Source organism: Oncorhynchus nerka, linkage group LG14 (assembly GCF_034236695.1).
Source record: "Oncorhynchus nerka isolate Pitt River linkage group LG14, Oner_Uvic_2.0, whole genome shotgun sequence".
Lineage (NCBI taxonomy): Eukaryota > Metazoa > Chordata > Actinopteri > Salmoniformes > Salmonidae > Oncorhynchus > Oncorhynchus nerka.
In genome coordinates this window covers 41,871,671-41,886,261 of record NC_088409.1, presented here as the reverse complement: position 1 = coordinate 41,886,261, position 14,591 = coordinate 41,871,671, and the positions used below count along the sequence as shown (strand labels likewise).

The 14,591-nt window shown below is 45.0% G+C and overlaps 1 pseudogene; it reads right to left on the bottom strand.

Annotated features, from left to right (window-relative positions):
- Window positions 1–9,721: 9,721 nt before the first annotated feature.
- Window positions 9,722–11,680, bottom strand: LOC115142239 (H-2 class II histocompatibility antigen, A-U alpha chain-like; annotated as a pseudogene).
- Window positions 11,681–14,591: the final 2,911 nt, after the last annotated feature.

Here is a 14,591-nt window from a genome sequence, read left to right as displayed (position 1 = left end):
CAATCCCCTTATCCAAACGTCTTACTCATTTACCTAGCTCTTATCAATTTGTAAATTACAGTGCATGGAGAATGGTGTTATTTCTATCAGGGGAAAAGAATAAAGTAGATGTTGACCTTATTCATTGTTTCATCATGTGTAAAGATGGTGTAATTATGAGGGAATTAAGTCGAGGTTAGAATACGGCATATCTGTAGACACACCACCACACCTTCATTTATTTGATCCCCACCCAAAACGAATAGCGGTTGAATAGCATGCTATTCTCAAGTTCAAGGTCAGAATACCCATAGAGAGAAAGGTGCATAAAAAGGTCATTCCATTCCATTTACACACGCTTAACTCGGGTTGGAATCGGCCCCCGAATGAAGGGCTCTTGTAGGTTGGCCTTGGAGTGCTGAAAGAATGTAAAGAGGTAAATGCAGAAAACTTCAGTCCCTCACAGTCTCTACAGTACAAGGACTCTCTATTGTTGGATCAGGCTGGACCTGAGTGCTGTGTAGCTATGCGCTTACAGACAATGTCATTTTCTTAGGGGGCACAAGGGGGTAAAAAAACGAACATAACTATTGTTTAAAATCTGTCGTATCTACTTATGACATTTTCAGTACCATGGAGGGGTCACAGGTGATCAGATGTATAGGCATTATGCTGCTGTATTAAAATACATTACGTGGGCCCCATGTGTTCATAACTCATGGTAATGCTGCTTGTGAAAACAAGCCTATTTACGTAGAGTTTCGCGGTCAGGGGTGATCTATACATCATGAGAGCTAGGAGCCCTGGGGAGGACAGGGTCATTATAACAAGGGCTATGAAACCACAACCACATCATATCCATGTTGTCCACTACAGGAAGCATTATTAGATCTTAAATGACCAAGGGGACGAGGTGGACCACTAGAGCGTGTCAGAAATCCTCATTTCCACCCTGCAGTTGTAGTATTGAACAACTGTACTTATGGCCTAAAGCGCTGTGGCCCATGGGGTTTACCACTAAGACCTGAACTGATGTTTGGTTTGGGATAAACCTGCTGAATGTGGCATACTGAATGTCTGGAGAATTTTGGTAATCTTGTTTTAAGATCTGATTTTATCAGACTAAATATTTATATAATGATACGCCAAGGTTAATTCAAGGAATACCATTCTGTGCCCAGAGGGCCATAAAGGTTAATTGATTTACTGCAAACTGTAAGAGGACATTCAAACGGATCACTTAATCATTTCTATTCATCTACATTGTGTATACTGTTATTTTTGCTGGTTTTCATCTAGTTGGTTCTGTCATACCCCTTAAACTGAACTCTGGACCTCGAGGCCAGCCCCATTGCTTTCCCCCCCATTGTTCCCCTCTTACCAGGAACTGATTTATACCTGGGACACCAGGTGGATGCAATTAATTATCCTGCAGAACAGAAAGCCAGCAGGCACCGGACCTCGTAGGGTAAGAGTTGAATGCCCCTGTGTCATACCATCCATCCACTAAACCATGTCAATTCACCTCTAAGATAACACTGCTATCTAGTGGTCATGCCAGTCACCTGCTCATCTGGTTGGATGTACCTACCTCTGATGCTCCTTATGACTCAGCAAACAAATGCGTATTTTGTCTGCATTTAAACACTTCATGGTCTTATAAGGTTCCTTTCAAAGTATCAACATACATATACAGAGGACCTATGTCATCACTCTTTACCATCACTCCAATCTAACCCACACTAAATTAAAGTATTGTGTACCAAGAGGCAAATAAGTTTGAACTTAACTTGGAGTTCACCAGAAGTTCACTCATTAGCATGAAAGAGAAACTCCAGAGCAGTGAATTATGGGTCATTATAAGTATGCCTCCATTGCCTCATGTTTGATTATCTGGTGAAAACCATTGCGGAGCAGCTTGATAAAGTCACACGGTCCTTCACTGCGTTTGCAGATTACACATTAACACAATTACCTCTGTGTATGCCAATCACTGCCTTATCGAACCCCGTCAGGCCTTTGAACTGTAAATTAATTAATAACCCTTGTCATTTCTTAATTAGCTCCCTTTCTAGGAGGAGAAATGCATGTGTCAGCACCTCCATTTTGTGCACACTTGTTATGACTTTGCTTTTGAGTTTATTGGTTCATTAGAGACGCTCTATGAAAACATGCTGTTCTCATGCTGATGAGGATTTCAGTGTGTATTGTGGAGTGATCTGGGGGGTCTTCAGCTGAGATGAGTGGGTTATATTCAGTAGGAGCTAATGTCATTTGTTTCAGCCTCACTGAACGAAGGAGCCATAAAGACACAGTTGAATGATTTATTAGGTTTGAACCAGTGGTAGATTCAGATATTGAGTGTAGATTGGCTTGAATGGACTATGGGTCAGTGCCTGTGTGTTGACAGGTCTGGGCTGTTTGGTCCAGAAGAGGTATCTCCCTCAGATTATTACAGTGAAGATAAGACAAAAGAATACCAGAGAGTTAGAAAATGAGTGATATACCTTGTTCCAGAGCTGCCATGATATCAATATCATACACAAGACCCTCTATGATAAATGATCCGGTATCACAACCATCTTATCTCACCTGCTGGAGTTTGGCGCAACAGTCGGAGCGCACGTCATTGAGAGATGAGTCATCCAGACCGTACTGGTATTCGTCCATCTTGGTCTCGATGCCACAGATTCCGCCATCGCCACAATCCTGGGCTCCAGAGGCTGTACTCGCCGTAGTCCAGGCCCGGCGCCTGTGAGTGTGGGGTTGCTGCTGCAGCGGAACCTGATGTTTTTGGCGGCTGTGTCGTCACCGAATATACCCTGGTGGGGCTCCACACGCAGATGGAATCAAATCAAATTAATTTATATAGCCCTTCGTACATCAGCTGATATCTCAAAGTGCTGTACAGAAACCCAGTCTAAAACCCCAAACAGCAAGCAATGCAGGTGTTGAAGCACGTTGGCTAGGAAAAACTCCCTAGAAAGGCCAAAACCTAGGAAGAAACCTAGAGAGGAACCAGGTTATGAGGGGTGGCCAGTCCTCTTCTGGCTGTGCCGGGTGGAGATTATAACAGAACATGGCCAATATGTTCAAATGTTCATAAATTACCTGCATGATCAAACAATAGGTCTGGGACAGGTAGCACGTCCGGTGAACAGGTTAGGATTCCATAGCTGCAGGCAGAACAGTTGAAACTGGAGCAGCAGCACAGCCAGGTGGACTGGGGACAGCAAGGAGTCATCATGCTAGGTAGTCCTGAGGCATGATCCTAGGGCTCAGGTCCTCCGAGAGAGAGAAAGAAAGAGAGAGCATACTTCAATTCACACAGGACACCGGATAAGACAGGAGAAGTACTCCAGATATAACAAACTGACCCTAGCCCCTCGACACAAACTACTGCAGCATAAATACTAGAGGCTGAGACAGGAGGGGTCAGGAGACACTGTGGCCCCATCCGATGATACTCCCAGACAGGGCCAAACAGGAAGTATATAGCCCCACCCACTTTGCCAAAGCACAGCCCCCACGCCACTAGAGGGATATCTTCAACCACCAACTTACCATCCTGAGACAAGGCCGAGTATAGCCCACAAAGATCTCCGCCACTGCACAACCCAAGGGGGGAAGCCAACCCAGACAGGAGGGTCACATCAGTGACTCAACCCACTCAAGTTACGCACCCCTCCTAGGGACGGCATGAAAGAGCACCAGTAAGCCAGTGACTCAGCCCCTGTAATAGGGTTAGAGGCAGAGAATCCCAGTGGAAAGAGGGGAACTGGCCAGGCAGAGACAGCAAGGGCGGTTAGTTGCTCCAGAGCCTTTCCGTTCACTTTCACACTCCTGGGCGAGACTACACTCAGTCATAGGACCTACTGAAGAGATGAGTCTTCAGTAAAGACTTAAAGGTTGAGACCGAGTATGCGTCTCTCACATGGGTAGGCAGACCATTCCATAAAAATTGAGCTCTATATGAGAAAGCCCTGCCTCCAGCTGTTTGCTTAGAAATTCTAGGGACAATTAAGAGGCCTGGGTCTTGTGTACGTGTAGGTATGTACGGCAGGAGCAAATCAGAGAGATAGGTAGGAGCGACTATTTATCAAAATAGATCAGTTAATTTACATTGACTTCAAAATGTTCATTTTCTTACCTCACATAAAGAGCCTTTCTGTTATCGCTGTGCATGTGCAGTCCCAAGGCAACTGAAGTAATCATTTTCATTCAACAGGACTTGCATAATGAGTAGCTTTTTCCTCACATTTGGTATAACAGAGCTGTGATATTCTATGATTTTTTTTGTTGCTATAATCGACATTCAAACAATTATATGGATGTTAATGAGTCAACATTACCAATTAAATAAAGACAGAAAAATGACCTTGTTGTATAACCTCTTGTATCCCCTGTATCTAGCTAGCATTATTGTCTGAAATGCACATCAATTACCTGCACACATGTTAACATTACATACAGCCAGGTCCATAATTACCAGCACCCTTGATAAAGAGGAGCGAAAAAAAAAAATATATATATATATATACATACACACACACACACACACACACACACACACAAAACCTATTTAAAAAACTCATTATACTAACACAATAGCATAAAGAAATAGATTTTGTTCAACAAGTAATACAAATCTAAAAAAGATAGCGCCAAAAAACTTTTTGGGTACTTTTTGTACTCCTGTTTTCAGTACTCCAAGCACCCTGTCCTTGCAAGGACAACACAGTATTTAAAAAAAAAGATTCTATGAGATTGGAGAACACATTGAGAAGGACCTTTTTTATAGGTAGGCCAGTTGAGAACAAGTTCTCATTTACAACTGCGACCTGGCCAAGATAAAGCAAAGCAGTGTGACAAAAAAACAGAGTTACACATGGGATAAACAAACGGATGCAGTCAATAATGCAGTCAATAACACAATAGAAAATCTGTATAAAGTGTGAGCAAAGTGAGGTGAGGCAATGAATATGCCAATAGTGGCAAAGTAATAACAATTTAGCTGGAGTGATAGATGTGCAAGTAGAAATTCTGGTGTGCAAAAGACCAGGAAAAACTCAAAACAAATATGGGGATGGTGTAGGTAGTTGGTTGGATGGGCTATTTACAGATGGGCTTTGTACAGCTGCAGCGATCGGTAAGCTGCTCTGACAGCCGATGCTTGAAGTTAGTGAGGGAGTTAAGTCTCCAACTTCAATGATTTTTGCTATTCGTTCCAGTCATTGGCAGCAGAGAACTGGAATGAAAGGCAGCCAAGAGAGATGTTGGCTTTGGGGATGACCAGTGAAATATACCTGCTGGAGCGCGTGCTATGGGTGGGTGTTGCTATGGTGACCAGTGAGCAGAGATAAGGCAGAGCTTTACCTAGCAAAGACTTAGATGACCTGGAGCCAGTGGGTTTGGCAACGAATATGTAGTGAGGGCCAGCCAACGAGGACATACAGGTCGCAGTGGTGGGTAGTGTATGGGGCTTTGGTGACAAAACAGATGGCACTGTGATAGACTGCATCCAATTTGCTGAGTAGAGTGTTGGAGGCTACTGTGTAAATGAGGTCGCCGAAGTCAAGGGTCGGCAGGATAGTCAGTTTTACAAGGGTATGTTTGGCAGCATGAGTGAAAGAGGCTTTGTTGCGAAATAGGAAGATTAAATTCTAGATTTAATATTGAATTGGAGATGCTTAATATGAGTCTGGAAGGAGAGTTTACAGTCTAGCCAGACACCTAGGTATTTATAGTTGTCCACATATTCTAAGTCAGAACTGTTCAGAGTAGTGATGCTAGGCGGCCAGGATGCATTTTGTTTTACTAGCGTTTAAGAGCAGTTGGAGGCCACGGAAGGAGAGTTGTATGGCATTGAAGCTTGTCTGGAGGGTTGTTAACACAGTGTCCAAAGAAGGGCCAGAAGTATACAGAATGGTGTCGTCTGCGTAGAGGTGGATCAGAGACTCTCCAGCAGCAAGAGTGACATCATTGATGTATACAGAGAAGAGAGTCGGTCCAAGAATTGAACCCTGTGGCACCCCCATAGAAACTGCCAGGGTCCCGGACAACAGGCCCTCCGGATTTGACACACTGAACTCTATCAGAGAGGTAGTTGGTGAACCAGGCGAGGAAATCATTTGAGAAACCAAGGCTATCGAGTCTGCCGATGAGGATGTGGTGATTGACAGAGTCAAAAGCCTTGGCCAGGTCAATGAATAGGGCTGCACAGTATTGTTTCTTATCGATGGCGGTTAAGATATTGTTTAGGACCTTGAGCGTGGCTGATGTGCACCCATGACCAGCTCTGAAACCAGATTGCATAGCGGAGAAGGTATGGTGGGATTCGAAATGGTCGATAATCTGTTTGTTGACTTGGCTTTCAAAGACCTTAGAAAGGCAGGGTAGGATAGATATAGGTCTGTAGCAGTTTGGGTCAAGAGTGTCCCCCCCTTTGAAGAGGGGCATGACCACAGCTGCTTTCCAATCTTTGGGAATCTCAGATGACACGAAAGAGAGGTTGAACAGGCTAGTAATAGGGGTTGCAACAATTTCGGCAGATTATTTTAGAAAGGGTCCATATTGTCTAGCCCGGCTGATTTGTGGGGGTCCAGATTTTGCAGCTCTTTCAGAACATAAGCTGACTGGATTTGGGAGAAGGAGAAATGGGTGAAGGCTTGGGCGAGTTGCTGTGGGGGGGTGCAGTGCTGTTGACCGGGGTTGGGGTAGCCAGGTGGAAAGCATGGCCAGCCGTAGAAAAATGCTTATTGAAATTCTCAATTATATTGGATTTATCGGTGGTGACAGTGTTTCCTATCCTAATTGCCTGTGTATATTGGTTTCTAGCTTCCCTGAAAAGTTGCACATCACGGAGGCTGTTCGATGCGAATACAGAACGCCATAGGATGTTTTTGTGTTGGTTAAGGGCAGTCAGGTCTGGAGAGAACCAAGGGCTATATCTGTTCCTGGTTCTAAATTTCTTGAATGGGGCATGCTTATTTAAGATGGTGAGAAAGGCATTTAAAAAAAATAACCAGGCATCCTCTACTGACGGGATGAGATCAATATCCTTCCAGGATACCCCGGCCAGGTCGATTAGAAAGGCCTGCTCGCTGAAGTGTTTCAGCGAGCGTTTGACAGTAATGAGGGGAGGTCGTTTGAACGCTGACCCATTACAGATGCAGGCAATCAGGCAGTGATCGCTGATATCTTGGTTGAAAACAGCAGAGGTGTATTTAGAGGGCACGTTGGTTAGGATGATATCTTTGAGGGTGCCCGTGTTTACGGCTTTGGGGTGATACCTTGTAGGTTCATTGATAATTTGTGTGAGATTGAGGGCATCAAGTTTAGATTGTAGGATGGCTGGGGTGTTAAGCATGTTCCAGTTTAGGTCGCCTAGCAGCACGAGCTCTGAAGATAGATGGGGGGCAATCAGTTCACATATGGTGTCCAGAGCACAGCTGGGGGCAGAGGGTGGTCTATAGCATGTGGCAACGGTGAGAGACTTGTTTTTAGAGAGGTGTTTAGAAGTAGAAGTTCAAATTGTTTGGGTACAGACCTGGATAGTAGGACAGAACTCTGCAGGCTATCTTTGCAGTAGATTGCAACACCGCCCCTTTGGCCATTCTATCTTGTCTGAAAATGTTGTAATTAGGGATGAAGATTTCAGAATTTTTGGTGGTCTTCCTAAGCCAGGATTCAGACACGGCTAGAACATCCGGGTTGGCAGAGTGTGCTGAAGCAGTGAATAAAACAAACTTAGGGAGGAGGCTTCTAATGTTGCATGCATGAAACCAAGGCTATTACGGTTACAGAATTCATCAAAAGAGAGCGCCTGGGGAATAGGAGTGGAGCTAGGCACTGCAGGGCCTGGATTCACCTCTACATCACCAGAGGAACAGAGGAAGAGTAGGATAAGGGTACGGCTAAAAGCTATGAGAATTGGTTGTCTAGAATGTCCGGAACAGAGAGTAAAAGGAGGTTTCTGGGGGCGATAAAATAGCTTCAAGGTATAATGTACAGACAAAGGTATGGTAGGATGTGAATACAGTGGAGGTAAACCTAGGTATTGAGTGATGAGAGAGATATTGTCTCTAGAAACATCATTGAAACCAGGTGATGTCATCGCATGTGTGGGTGGTCGAACTGAAAGGTTGGATAAGGTATAATGAGCAGGGCTAGAGGCTCTACAGTGAAATAAGCACTAACCAGAACAGCAATGGACAAGGCATATTGACATTAAGGAGAGGCAATTTTAGTCGAGTGATCATAAGGGTCCAGTGAGTAGTGAGGTTGGTTGGGGTCACGGCGATTCAGACAGCTAGCCGGGCCATCGGTAGCAAGCTAGCATAGGATGGAGGTCTGTTTTTAGCCACCTCGTGCGTTTCCGTCGGTAGATTAGTAGGGTTCCGTGTGGTAGAGGGGATCAATCCAATTGGCAAAATAGATATAGATATAGTGACCCAAGAAAAATTGTCCAATAGACCTATTCAGATTGCAGCCGATAAGACAGCTAACGATTAGCGGGCCGCAGATGGGCGTTCAGGTAACGTCGTGACGGAGGGGCCAGTTGGATAACTCCCTCGGGCAGATAATGTCAGTCGTCCAGTTGTGAAGGCCCGGTGGGGCTCCGCATCGGCAGTAAAACGGGTACGGATAGGTGATTGTAGCCCAGGAGTGGCTGATGGTACTCTTCAGCTGGCTAGCTCCGGAATAATTTATGTTTGCTCCGGGGATCGACATAAGCCAATAGTCACACGGATAGCAGCTCGCTAGCTGCGAGATCCAGGTGTAAATGTCCAGAGCTTGCGGTTGAAATCCGGGGATATGGAGAGAAAATAGGTCCGGTATGTTCTGGTCTGAGTTGCGTTGTACAAAACTGGCGATAGCTTTTCGAGCTAAAGGATAGCTGATGACCACAAACCGTGTTTAGCTGAATACTAACATTAGCCAGTAAACTGGCTAGCTTCTGACTAGCTTCTGGCTAGCTACCTTTGATGATCTTCATCAGAATGCACAATAAATGTTTGATTTGTTCGATAAAGTTCATCATTTATGTCCAAATAGCTTCTTTTGTTAGGGCGTTTGGTAAACAAATCCAAAAGTGCGTTCAGGTCCAGCCGAATGTCGGACGAAAAGTTCAAAAAGTTATATTACAGGTCGTAGAAACCATTGTCTGTAGAAAAGCAATGGAATGAGTGCTAACTCTCTCGTGACCGCGCGCCACTAGCCTGTGGCACTCTGCCAGGCACCTGGCTCAATCCCCTCTCATTCTCTCCCCCTTCAAAGTAGAAGCCTGAAACAAAGTTCTAAAGACTGTTCACATCTAGTGGAAGCCTTAGGAAGTGCAACATGACCCCATTTACACTGTATTTTGAAATGGCAAAGAGTTGAAAAACTACAAACCTCAGATTTCCCACTTTCTGGTTGGATTTCTCTCAGGTTTTCGCCTGCCATATGAGTTCTGCTATACTCACAGACATCATTCAAACAGTTTTAGAAACTTCAGAGTGTTTTCTATTCAATACTACTAATAATATGCTCTGGGACAGAGTAGCAGGCTGTTTACTCTGGGCACCTTATTCATCCAAGCTACTCAATACTTAGTACAACAGCATTAGTAAGGTTTAACAGAAATTTCCCTCACAATAGTGAACTGCATCATAGTCACCAGCGCAGTTGTAGGTTGCTGAATATGATAATTGTACTTGGTATTGTTACATGGAGCCCTTGCTGTATTGCTGATAGTTTCCTATGTTCTTAAGGCCCAACCAGACCTCTTGGCTTTTTTGATAAACCAGACTCCTGTCGCTACTCCCACCACTCCTAGAGTCACACTTCCAACACACACTGCTCTCTCTACAGTCTGGTGGGTCGTGTGCACTTCAACCTCTGTGGACACATATAGTGAAGAAACAACGGATGTATTACTGTCCCTAATACAGTATCAACAACCTTCCACCTTTCTCTGTGTCGTACCCTACAGTATAAGGTCACACCAGCAGTGACTCACACCAGTTCCTGGTGAACGGTTCCTGCAGGCTGATGTGACCCACACTACAGGAGTAGATGTCCCCCTCCTGAGGTGTGATGCTGAGATAGGAGAAGATCCTGAAGCTGAAGTCTTCATTGGAGTAGTACTGGGTATGACTGACGGTCCTCTCTCCCACCGGTTGCTCATTAATGGTCCAAGTCACATCAACAGGTGTTGGGTGGAAATTAATGACCTGGCAGATGAGTGTGTTGGGGACTCCCAGTTCCACCTTTCTCTGGGACTATATGTGGGAGGCTCTGTTGTTCACTCCCGAGTGAGGAAAGTGTTCACACCAGTCCAAATGACCTGACCTAAAGGGCTAAATGCACCAGAGTTTGTAAAAAAAAAATGCACCAAACAGAGCGTTTTATTGATGCTGAGAACATAATGTATATGTTTTTAAATAACATTATTAGAACGTTATGAACATTTTCCTGTGGTTTTTTTATGGATTTTTTTTTAACATTCTCTGAACAATTTGAGAACATGACTTTAAGTAGAACCATGAGGAAATGTTATGCTGAAGTACTGAAATTCACACAGAAGAATGTTGTTTCTTAACCTTCTCTGAGCTATTTGAGAACATTCCCAATATCAAACCACTTCGTCAAGTTCCTTAAATGTGCTGAGAATGTTACAAAGCCAAGCAACTATCCTGTACCATTCCCATAAAGTTGTAGTAAGGTTATATGCAAAATAACCATAGGAAACCACACTCTCACCAAGCTCTAAAAAACAGATAATGATGTGCTAGCTGGGGTGTGACTTTACAGAAACAGCACTCGCATATTGCCTCCTGCAGGCTCTTAAAAAAAAATTACAAACATATTTAACCTTTTTTTAACTAGGCATGACAGTTAAGAACAAATTCTTATTTACAATGAGGGCCTAAATAATGGGTTAAGTGCCTTGTTCAGGGCAGAACGACCGATTCATACCTTATCAGCTCGGGGATTCGATCTTGCAACCTTTCGGTTACCGGCCCAGCGCTCTAACCACTGCTGCCCCAAATTGTCCCCCACAATGCAGTGGGGGATATTGTACTGGCAGGTTCCGAGGGACACGTACACTTAGTGAGGTAGTCCTGGGTCAGGGGTCCACTACTGGGCGAACTTTGACAGTCGTTGCTCTACCCAGTAGGTCATGGGGTCAACGTAAAAGAGCTCATCTCCATCAAACTCCACGTCATACTCTTTGTCGCTAGTGATGTTATTTTGGCAGAAGGTCAAAAAACGCAGGAAATGGTTGCCTGTGTTCAATAACACAAGTTGAGATGGAAAATGACAAACATGGCAATCTTGCTCTCTGGTACGAGAGTAGTTGAATGCAATATAATTAATTTGGTTATGCCTTTCAGTAAATGTTGTTTTAATAACAATGCGAACTGATATAAAGCAGCTGTCTACATCTATGGGTTTACGGAATAGAATACTGGAACCCAGTATACTGCTAAAGTGATTCTTGCAAGCAAAATAATGCCCAGTCTGCTTCCTTCCTCTAATCACATTCTGTCTCTCATATGAAATGAGTAAAAGTGGACTTACTTTGGCGGTGTGACAGTAGACAAACACCCAGTATTAAAGCCAGGAACACTCTGCACCCCATCCCAAGTACACTTGTCCAGTGAGGCTTATCAGTAATGTACCAATGTTTTTGTTCCGAATCTAGTCTTGTACTCCAAACAGTCCTGCTGAAGGTGTCAGGTGACTTCCTCAATATCATCAGCCAATCGAATCTTTTAAATTAATCCATGCTTTTGTCACTTCTAGGTTAGACTACTGCAATGCTCTACTTTCCGGCTACCCGGATAAAGCACTAAATAAACTTCAGTTAGTGCTAAATACGGCTGCTAGAATCCTGACTAGAACCAAAAAATTTGATCATATTACTCCAGTGCTAGCCTCTCTACACTGGCTTCCTGTCAAAGCAAGGGCTGATTTCAAGGTTTTACTGCTAACCTACAAAGCATTACATGGGCTTGCTCCTACCTATCTCTCTGATTTGGTCCTGCCGTACATACCTCACAAGACGCAGGCCTCCTAATTGTCCCTAGAATTTCTAAGCAAACAGCTGGAGGCAGGGCTTTCTCCTATAGAGCTCCATTTTTATGGAACGGTCTGCCTACCCATGTCAGATACGCAAACTCGGTCTCAACCTTTAAGTCTTTACTGAAGACTCATCTCTTCAGTGGGTCATATGATTGAGTGTAGTCTGGCCCAGGAGTGGGAAGGTGAACGGAAAGGCTCTGGAGCAACGAACCACCCTTGCTGTCTCTGCCTGGCCGGTTCCCCTCTTTCCACTGGGATTCTCTGCCTCTAACCCTATTACAGGGGCTGAGTCACTGGCTTACTGGGGCTCTCTCATGCCGTCCCTGGAGGGGGTGCGTCACCTGAATGGGTTGATTCACTGTTGTGGTCATCCTGTCTGGGTTGGCTCCCCCCCCTCCCCCCCCCCTTGGGTTGTGCCGTGGCGGAGATCTTTGTGGGCTATACTCAGCCTTGTCTCAGGATGGTAAGTTGGTGGTTGAAGATATCCCTCTAGTGGTGTGGGGGCTGTGCTTTGGCAAAGTGGGTGGGGTTATATCCTTCCTGTTTGGCCCTGTCCGGGGTGTCCTCGGATGGGGCCACAGTGTCTCCTGACCCCTCCTGTCTCAGCCTCCAGTATTTATGCTGCAGTAGTTTATGTGTCGGGGGGCTAGGGTCAGTTTGTTATATCTGGAGTACTTCTCCTGTCCTATTCGGTGTCCTGTGTGAATCTAAGTGTGCGTTCTCTAATTCTCTCCTTCTCTCTTTCTTTCCGGACCATGCCCCAGGACTACCTGACATGATGACTCCTTGCTGTCCCCAGTCCACCTGGCCATGCTGCTGCTCCAGTTTCAACTGACCTGAGCCCTAGGATCATGCCTCAGGACTACCTGACATGATGACTCCTTGCTGTCCCCAGTCCACCTGACTGTGCTGCTGCTCCAGTTTCAACTGTTCTGCCTTATTATTATTCGACCATGCTGGTCATTTATGAACATTTGAACATCTTGGCCATGTTCTGTTATAATCTCCACCCGGCACAGCCAGAAGAGGACTGGCCACCCCACATAGCCTGGTTCCTCTCTAGGTTTCTTCCTAGGTTTTGGCCTTTCTAGGGAGTTTTTCCTAGCCACCGTGCTTCTACACCTGCATTGCTTGCTGTTTGGGGTTTTAGGCTGGGTTTCTGTACAGCACTTTGAGATATCAGCTGATGTACGAAGGGCTATATAAATACATTTGATTTGATTTGATTTGATCTGGATGACACTGATGTGTATTACCATATCTATGGTTACTACATAGAACATGTTAGGCATTCTGAGTATGCATGGCACACCTTACACACAACTAGCATGTATCAAAGAGGTGAAACATGCAGAACTTTGCAGATAGAAACGCAATAAATAGAGCTGAGACATGACTCCCTATTCTACGCAAAACATTTCTATCCGAATGATCAGCATCGCCCTGACATAGCCCATGTCTGACTGCTGCCACCTACTGTGGAGTCATGATCATTACAGTGTCTGCCCTTAGTTATACTGTACGTCCAACCCGCCTCACAACCGCAGACCATGGGTAACCACGCCAGCTCAGGACCTCCACATCTGGCTTCTTCACCTGCGGGATCGTCTGAGACCAGCCACCCGGACATTTATGAAACTGTGGGTTTGAACAACCAAAGTATTTCTGCACAAACTGTCAGAAACCTTCGCAGGAAGGTCATCTGCATACTCGTTGTCCTCACCAGGGTCTTGACCTGACTGCAGTTTGGTGTCGTCACTGACTTTAGTGGGTAAATGCTCACCTTCGATGACCACTCATGCTGAAGAAGTGTCTTCTTCACGGATTAATCCCAGTTTCAACTATACCAGGCAGACAACATGTATGGCGTTGTGTGGTCGAGCGGTTTGTTGTTGTGAACAGAGTGCCCCATGGTGGCAGTGGGGTTACGGTATGGGCAGGCATCAGCTACGGATAACAAACACAATTGCATTTTATCACTAGTAATTTCAATGCACAGCACAGGAGGTTGGCGACACCTTAATTGGGGAGAATATGCTTGTGTTAATGACTGGAGCAGAATCGGAGGAATGGTATCAAATACATCAAACACACGGTTTCCAGGGGTTTGATGCCATGCCATTTTCTCAGTTCCGCTCATTGTTATGAGCCATTCTCCCCTCAGCAGCCTCCACTGATAGAGATACTGCGACGAGATCCCGAGGCCCTTTGTCCTTTCATTCATCCAACGCCATCACCTCATGTTTCAGCATGATAATGCACAGCCTCATGTCGCAAGGTTCTGCACATAATTCCTGGAAGCTGGAAATGTCCCAGTTCTTCCATTGCCTGCATACTCACCAGATGTCACCCGTTGAGCATGTTTGGGATGCTCTCGATCAACATGTACGACAGCGTGTTTCAGTTCCCGCCAATATCCAGCAACTTGGCACAGCCATTGAAGAGGAGTGGGACAACATTCCACAATCAACAGCCTGAAAACGTGCAGCGAGGCAAATGGTGGACACACAAGATATGGACTGGTTTTCTGACCCATACTA